At 41.7% G+C, this 8,970-nt stretch overlaps 1 long non-coding RNA gene across 1 annotated transcript; it reads left to right on the top strand.

The window, feature by feature from the left end:
• Positions 1 to 3,766: 3,766 nt before the first annotated feature.
• Positions 3,767 to 5,986, top strand: LOC120975618 (uncharacterized). The gene is made up of 3 exons (XR_012204397.1): positions 3,767 to 4,419; positions 5,138 to 5,186; positions 5,444 to 5,986. It is a non-coding gene; the product is annotated as an uncharacterized lncRNA (long non-coding RNA).
• Positions 5,987 to 8,970: the final 2,984 nt, after the last annotated feature.

Raw genomic sequence — 8,970 nt, 5'->3', positions numbered from 1 at the left:
GGAGACCCTCTCCCCCTCTCTCTCGGTGGCGCCGGAGTGCCGTCGGGGGAACCATCACCGCGGTGATCGTCTTCATCAACATCACCATCTTCATCACCTTCCTCATCTCTTTTACGCGGTTCACTCTCTCGCACCCCGCTGTAATACCCTACTTGAACATGGTGCTTTATGCCATATATTATGATCCAATGATGTGTTGCCATCCTATGATGTTGTGAGTAGATTTTTTTTTGACTTTTGGGTTGATTGATGATCTAGATTGGTTTGAGTTGTATGCTTTATTTTGGTGTTGTCCTATGGTGCTTTCCGTGCCGCGCACACGTGAAGGATTCCCGCTGTAGGGTGTTGCAATACGTTCATGATTCACTTATAGTGGGTTGCTAGAGTGACAGAAGCTTAAACCCGAGTAAGGGGGTTGTTGCATATGGGATAAAGGGGACTTGATACTTTAATGCTATGGTTGGGTTTTACCTTAATGATCTTTTATAGTTGCGGATGCTTGCTAGAGTTCCAATCATAAGTGTGATATGTCCATTTTGCATCATGCTTTTATATTGATATTTATTGCATTATGGGCTGTTATTACATGTTATATCACAATAGTTATGCCTTTTCTCTCTTATTTTATAAGGTTTACATGAAGAGGGAGAATGCCGCTAGATGGAATTTTGGACTGGAAAAGGAGCAAATATTAGAGACCTATTCTGCACAACTCCAAAAGTCCTGGAACTTCACAGAGAATTATTGTGGAATATATAAAAAATATTGGGCGAAGAAAGTACCAGAGGGGGGTCACCAGCCATCCACAAGGGTGGGGGGGCGCCCCCCTGCCTTGTGGGCCCCCTGGTAGGACTCCAGTGCCCATCTTATGCTATATGGTGTGTTTTGACCTGGAAAAAATCAGAAGGAAGCTTTCGGGATGAAGCGCTGCCATCTCGAGGCGGAACCTGGGCAGAACCAATCTAGGGCTCCGACGGAGCTGTTCTGCCGGGGAAACTTCCCTCCCGGAGGGGGAAATCGAAGCCATCGTCATCACCAACGATCCTCTCATCGAGAGGGGGTCAATCTCCATCAACATCTTCACCAGGACCATCTCCTCTTAAACCCCAGTTCATCTCTTGTATCCGATCTTTGTCTCAAAACCTCAGATTTGTACTTGTGGGTTGCTAGTAGTGTTGATTACTCCTTGTAGTGGATGCTAGTTGGTTTATTCGATGGAAGATCATATGTTCAGATCCTTAATGATAATTAATACTCCGCTGATTATGAACATGAATATGCTTTGTGAGTAGTTACGTTTGTTCCTGATGACATGGGAGAAGTCTTGTTATAAGTAATCATGTGAATTTGGTATTCGTTCGATATTTTGATGAGAGGTATGTTGTCTTTCCTCTAGTGGTGTTATGTGAACGTCGACTACATGACACTTCACCATGATTTGGGCCTAGGGGAAGGCATTGGGAAGTAATAAGAAGATGATGGGTTGCTATAGTGACAGAAGCTTAAACCCTAGTTTATGCGTTGCTTCGTAAGGGGCTGATTTGGATCCATATGTTTCATGCTATGGTTAGATTTATCTTAATTCTTCTTTCGTAGTGGCGGACGCTTGCGAGAGGGGTTAATCATAAGTGGGAGGCGTGTCCAAGGAAGGGCAGCACCCAAGCACCGGTCCACCCACATATCAAATTATCAAAGTAACGAACGTGAATCGTATGAGCATGATGAAAACTAGCTTGACAACAATTCCCATGTGTCCTCGGGAGCGCTTTGCATTATATAAGAGTTCGTCCAGGCTTGTCCTTTGCTACAAAAAGGATTGGGCCACCTTGTTGCACCTTAGTTACTTTTGTTACTTGTTACCCGTTACGAAATATCTTATCACACAACTATTGTTACCGATAATTTCACTGCTTGCAGATAATACCTTGCTGAAAACCGCTTGTCATTTCCTTCTGCCCCTCGTTGGGTTCGACACTCTTACTTATCGAAAGGACTACGATAGACTCCCTATACTTGTGGGTCATCAAAGTGCATATGATCCAAGGAGAGAAACTATGTTAGCTTATGCCTCTCCCTCATATAAAATTGCAATAACGACCATCGATCTTGTTAACAATTGCCTAGGATAATTCCGCACACCGATCCATCATTATTCCACACTCGCTATTTATAATATATAGTAATATATTCTTACTTTATGTTAACAGCACCTATCTTTATATTTTAGTTCTCCGATATCATGCAAAGTTATCCTCTTCATACCCACAACATAGTTTATTTCTCATTTCTAGATGGAAGCAAACGCTCGGTGTACGTAGAGTCGTATCAGTGGAAGATAGAACTTGAGAGAATATTGATCTTACCTTTAGCTCCTTGTGGGTTCGACACACCATACTTATCACTTCCACCTTTGGAAATTGCTACGATGATTCCTTGCACTTGGGGATTATCATGGGTGCAGGTGTTCTTATATAACTTTTGTTGACCACAGTTGAAACATTAGCATGTTCTTTTATCCTTACAGGAAAAGGGAGTTTCTCAATATAAGCAGTAGGAACAATTGGGTTAACACTATAAGTAATAATTTCTTCTTTAGCTTTAGTAGGTTCTTCTACTTTTACTTCAATAGGTGGATGATACTAAACCACTTCTCCTTGGGGAGTTCAACATGAGTAGCAAATGATTCACAGAAAGAAGCTACTATCTCAGAGTCAAGTCCATACTTAGTGCTAAACTTGTGGAAAGAATCGGTATCCATAAAAGATTTAACACAATCGAACTCAAGCTTTATACCTGACTCTTTGCCTTTGTCGAGTTCCCAATCTTTAGAATTGCGTTTAATTCTTTCCAAAAGATCCCATCTTAAATCAATAGTCTTCTTCATAAAAGAACCAGCACAAGAAGTATCGAGCATGGGTTGATCATTACGAGAAAGCCGAGCATATTTTTTTTCATAATAATTTCTCTTGAGAGCTCATGATTGGGGCATGAATACATCATTGACTTAAGCCTCCCCCAAGCTTGAGCGATACTTTCTCCTTCACGAGGCCAAAAATTATATATAATATACATACATACATACATACATACATACATACATACATACATACATACATATAGTGATGCTATTCATCACCCAGGGTGCAGAATAAGTTATTCTTCACCCGAGGTAATCTTACGAAATCACAATTGGAATTCAAATAGTTAAATTTTCACTACATAAAATTTGGTATAAGAAAATAAAAATATAGGTCATAAGACAAGAAAATTTGGAGTTTATGTATATTTTACACTATGTTTTTACATTTGTAATTTTACCTAACATAAAATATTTTTTACGGTCTCTTTTTACGTCAGAAATAAGAGAAAACTTACGGAATGTAAAATTACAGTGCATTGGTGGTAAAATAGAGGGGGGGGGGGGGGGTGAAGAATAACTATTCCTCACCCAGGGTGATGAATAGTCAATCCCGGGCTGGACTATTCTGTTACTAGTAACAGAATATTATTTTGTTACCCCTCGCCCCTATAAGGGCCCGATGCATTTTTGCAAAACCCGGTGCTGCACCCCCACCCGAAACACAGAGAAAGCCCACGCCACTCCCCAGCATCTTCTCGAACCACCTCTCCCCGACGGCTCCGCCCCCCTCCCACGCGCCGTTGGCGGCCGCCCCTGCTCCAACGCGCCGTCGACCGCCGCCCCCTGCTCCCACGCGCCGCCGCCCGCCACCCCCCTGCTCCCACGCGCCGCCGCTCGCCGCCCCCCTGCTCCCACGTGCCGCCGCCCGCCGCCTCCCTGCTTCCACGCGCCGCCGCCGCCGGCCACCTGCCCCTCCCTACCCACGCGCTGCCGCCGCCGGCAGCCTGCCCCTCCCTACCATGCGCTGCCCCCGCTGAGCCAGCCTTCTCCTTCCGCTCCGTCGCCTCGCCAGCCACCTCTTCCCCCGCTATCGCGTGCCTTCTGGCCGGTGCTCCTCACGGCACCGCGCGCCGCCGTGCCCTGCCCATCTCCCGCGCGCCGCCTCACCGAGGACCTGCGCACCACCACCCCTCCCCCGCCGTGGTCGGCTGCTGAGATCCTAGGCAGAGGAGGACCAATGGGTCTTGGGCTTGCCGGCCACCTCCCCCACGCCCCCTCCGCCCCCGGTGCTACGTCCACCTTCCTCCCTACGCTTCGGCCGACCGCATCCCTCCCTCCAGCATGGGTTCGGTTCTGCTCTGGCTGCGTCTGCGCCAACCACCTCTTCCCGAGGTTCCGGTGCTCCATGGCCGGACTACACCTTGCACCGGCAGCCCCCGAAGAACCTCATCTCTCTAATTTGCTCCCTCTTTATTGCAAGATGGTCAAGAACCAGATGAGGAAGATGGAGCAAGGCAGAGGTAGTATTCTAAAAAGATGAAATGCATTAGCGTGGACAGGTAGTAGTTCATCTTCCAAAATCAATTTATATTATGTTAAACACCGGTGTGCTCTTCTTGTCAGTTCATGTGTGCTCCTGTTGTCAGGTCGTGTGCAAATTGTTATCAGTTTTGTGTGTGTGTGAGTTGGTAAACCAAGTGTGGCTGCTGCCCACTGATTCCTTCATACTCCCCCAATTTTTTCTTGCAAAATGCATTTTGTGGTATGATCTACTACTAAAGATAAAACATTTAAGGATCTAAATATCTGATCAGAGACCTATTACATGTTGCAGCTAGCTCGAATTACATTTATAATGCGCAACTCAAAGGTCTGATGCTATTGGTAAGATAAGGTCACATGAATCACAATTAAATGGGAAGCAAAGGGTGAAAAATGGGACCCTAGAAATCACTATTTGTTTCCTATATAAAACAATCAATACAATATCATTGTTACTTATCATTGTCTTGGACATAAAATTCAAACATGAGGACTTGGTTTCTTTCTTTTCTACAGTATCCTGATGCATGCTTTGGCCGTTGCTCTTTAGTTAAATGTTTTTTGTTCAGACTATTGTCATTACTCAAGTGGTTGAACTGTAAGTTCAGAATTGGCAGTAAACCGTGCAATATCTTGATGCATGCTTTTTCTACACAGGCTTTACAGTAAATCGTGCATCTTCCCCTACACACAAGGTGCTCAGCTTCTAATTAGTCTTGGCATTGATCTTTTCAGAATTGATCGAGTAAAAAAACAACTTCAGCATGCCAATGAGACCTTTTCAGTAAGTGCTTTGACTTTGTCCATGTGTGGAATAATTGCCAATGGTGTCAAAATTAAGCTCATCCTGTGAATGAACAAGCAAATGTTCCCATTCAACTATAGATATATTTTTTCTATCTCTTGATGAAAATGTTCCAGTATCATGTACTGTCAGCGTTCACTTACCTAATAGAATAAAAACATATGCAAGGTGTTTTTTTCCTGTTAATGTCTGAGCCAAAACTGAATTATGTGGGGTTTAATTTTAGCTGAATGCAGCAGCAGGAGACAGAAGATTAGCTCCGGCGCCGCTGGTCACATGAAGGCCGTCAAAAAATGGTATATTCCCCATAAAAAGGTGGTTGCTTATCTATATTCTCTATTTTTGAATTATAGCACAAATATTTGCCGAAACGGGGTGCTCAAGACGTCTATTTTAATTGCTTAAACACAAACTAGGTGCTCTCAGTTCAGTACGTGAACAATCATCAGTTCGTGAAAAATACATATAACATGCTTTGTTGTGTGGGATTTGGGGGGTGCCTAGTCTGGCTAAGAATGCCTTAATTGCTGCTTTCTTTGCTCAGTTCAAGTGACAGAAAAAATCAGTTAGAGAATATATATGCAGGAGGTTGGGAGCAAAAAAACCTCATAATTTTTCTCAGTTCAAAGATTGGAAGCAAAAAAACTGTAGCTAGTGGTTTCGATGTGTCAAAAGATGAACATTTCTGCTCAAATTAAGTTTGCATCAGAGATATAGCCATTTTCTTCTAAATAAAAAGTTTTACATAAAACCGAATAACTATCTTACAGGAAACTTACACAAAAACCCACCATTTAGGATACTACTACTACTACTACTACTACTACTACTACTACTACTACTACTACTACTACTACTACTACTACTACTACTACTACTACATCTCTGATAAAAACAAAGATGAAAACAGTGACTTGTTTTCTTCCTTATTAACTTCACTTTTGTTACTTTAGCATATGTTCTGCTTGTAGAAGTCTAGATTTCTTCTAAATCTGAAGTTTAACTTCCCTGGAATTTTGGTTTATAGATATGGGAGAACAATCCTGAATAGAAAGTTTCTTATAATAGTTCAGTTCAATATCGAATTTTAGTCCAGTTCGATTCTTATTTTTAGTTCAGTACATTCAGAAATCGAAACTCAAAGAAGTATTGACAACACAACTACTGTATATTCAAGGAGTCGGGTTTTGCTCCTGCATCACCTCGTCTCCTCCGTTCGACAAAAGCCTCAGATAAGTTCACACTATGGTTTCACTCTTTCATATAATTCTTGAGTCTAGACTCCTTCGGTTTTTGTTCCATAGAAATTAAAGAAACCTGTAGAAGTTTGGGGTATAAAATTCTTTAAGTTCAAAACCGGGAAACTAGTAAGTTCAGACAAAATTGAAACTGTCAAAGAACATGAGAGTTTTTGTCAAAAGAACCGAGGCTTCCCCACGCCAGTACAAACTTTTTAAATGTGTGGATTTTGTCAAAGCAAAAACTGAATGGGTGGCAAGATGAATGTAGTTGTTATTAAAAGTTTCTTTTTGAACTTCTCCTCTTAATATGCATGAACTTGATTATCTTTTTAACCGGTTAAATATACAGGGTTGGCAAGACGACCATAGTTGTTATAGCAAAAAAGTACATTTTCTCTTAAAAAAGTTTCTGTTTGAACTTCTCCAGTTAATATACATGAACTCAATTATCTTTTTAACATGTACTCACATGAGCTCGTTTGGATTTTTGTGTATACTTGTAACACAATCAATTCAGATCTCGAGAGACCGTAAGTTTAGTCGGCCTTGGCATCACGAACGGGTTCAGTTCGATCTCGCACAGTGGGAAGGTCCCCGATGGTGTGTCCGTCGGTTCTACTCGCACGAGTGGACGTCAGATCACGCAAGTGGGAAGGTCCCCGATGGTAAGAACTTGTTCTATTCGTGCTGCTATCAACCTGTTTGTTCATATGCTTATAAGAAATGAAATATCCTTTTTGATATTTCTTTGTTGCCAAATAAAAAGCTAATATTTATGGACATGTGCAGTATAAAAATTTGTTATGGGGTAGCACACATTTTTAAACTTCTTATATAATTGCAAAAAAAAGGAATTCTCATTCCCAAAAACCTACAAAAACACATCTACTTGTAGTGATAGTTTTGGTTCTAGTCCTTATGGCCCGGTTCAAGTAGCTATGCCGCCCCCGCATTTTAGTTTCTTGTTATCTCTCCTGAATGCTTTTGAAGAGCTTCAATTGTTTTTAGTTCATCTTTTGAATGCTTTTCAGTACATCTACTTACCAATCGTAAGTCCAGTTTCCTATGTGTTTCCATGTTATTTCTATAGCACAACAGGTGTGTGTGGTTATGTTAATGAGCGCATGTAACAAAGTTTATTTTGTAAGTTCAGAGAAGCAACGAGGTAAAAGCAAAACACTAAAAATTCTTGTAAAGATATCTGAAAGTTCAACAATAAAAATTATATAAGTTTAGTCTCAAGTGGAGAGAAGTTGCTGCATCTCTCTCTGCCTGTGGATGCTCGTGTGCTATAGTTGCTTTCTCCCCTTCCTGTACATGCTGCTGCTCACCTTTTTATCTCTCTGATGCGTTGTGCTACACTACTGCAGCTCGATCCAGGAGGTGCTAGCTCATGCTGGCTGGAACTAGGATGCAAAAGGGTTGACGGATCCATGCCGCACAAGTACTGGTGCTCTACTTTCTTCTTACTTTGTGTTCTAATTTGCTTTCTTCTTATTTTCAGTTTGCGAGATACAAAAAGATGTTAAAAAAATGTTCTGCCTGGAGTTCATATTATTTGCTACCCCGTGATGTACATCTATAGTTTCTCCCTCCAAATGTGTTGATCCATGTGGTAGTATTTTCTGTGTTTCTCCCTCCAAAATATATGCAAGTACAGAAGTTGCACACAAACAGAAGTTTGTTTTAGTGAGAAAAATGCATATTGTCTTCTATAACTCATTTCACTTCACGGTTTCTTCACCTATTTGTTGTTTCCTATTTATCCTAATTCCTAAATGTTCTACTCAACTTTAGCGCCATGCTCAGTCCAACCCCGTGGCTTCAGGGTGGCCGAGTTCGTCGCGACCATCAGTTCGGAGACCTGCGTCACTGCCCGTGTCGCTACCATGGCGACCTGCATCACTGTGTGATCCGTCAACAGCCTCCTGCACAAGGAAAAGCAACAGGAGTAGAGGCGTCTGAGATGCTCTGTTCTAGCGAGGTGGCTGATTATGTTTGTCAGTTTGTAATACTTTGGCCGCAGTGTACTTATGTATCTTTTTCTAGCCGGAGCACGACCAGAACTTATGTCAGTACGAACTTTGATTGTGATGGTACTACAAACTCTATAAAAACACCAGCAATCCATTTTTACTGGTACTTACCTTTTATACAATTCACATGGATTGTGCGCCTATTACCAATTGTGGTAACAAAATGCACTGTGCTCACAATTTTATTTTAGTTCGTCAGTTTCTAATACTTTAAAAGAGAGGAGGTAAAAGTGAACCATTCGGTTTTGTATTATAAAAAGTGTTAATGTGAGAAACTTCAAAAACATCTTGTTTAATAAGTTCTTCTTGTTCAGTGTGTAGTATTTATTGAGCTAAAAATGGTATGGTTCATACATTCTCGTCGATCTCGTTGTAATCGTCCTTGTTTTTGTGAGTTTCCTGATGCAACTTTTGTGGTCAGTCCAGATGGGAGAAGGTGATCCGTCCAAGGTGTAATTTTGTGACCTTGACGTCCAAGTTCTACAA

The sequence above is a fragment of the Aegilops tauschii genome, chromosome 3, assembly GCF_002575655.3.
Source record: "Aegilops tauschii subsp. strangulata cultivar AL8/78 chromosome 3, Aet v6.0, whole genome shotgun sequence".
NCBI classification, from domain to species: Eukaryota; Viridiplantae; Streptophyta; class Magnoliopsida; order Poales; family Poaceae; genus Aegilops; species Aegilops tauschii.
Note: the sequence above shows the minus strand (reverse complement) of the source record. Positions and strands in the feature narration are given on the sequence as shown.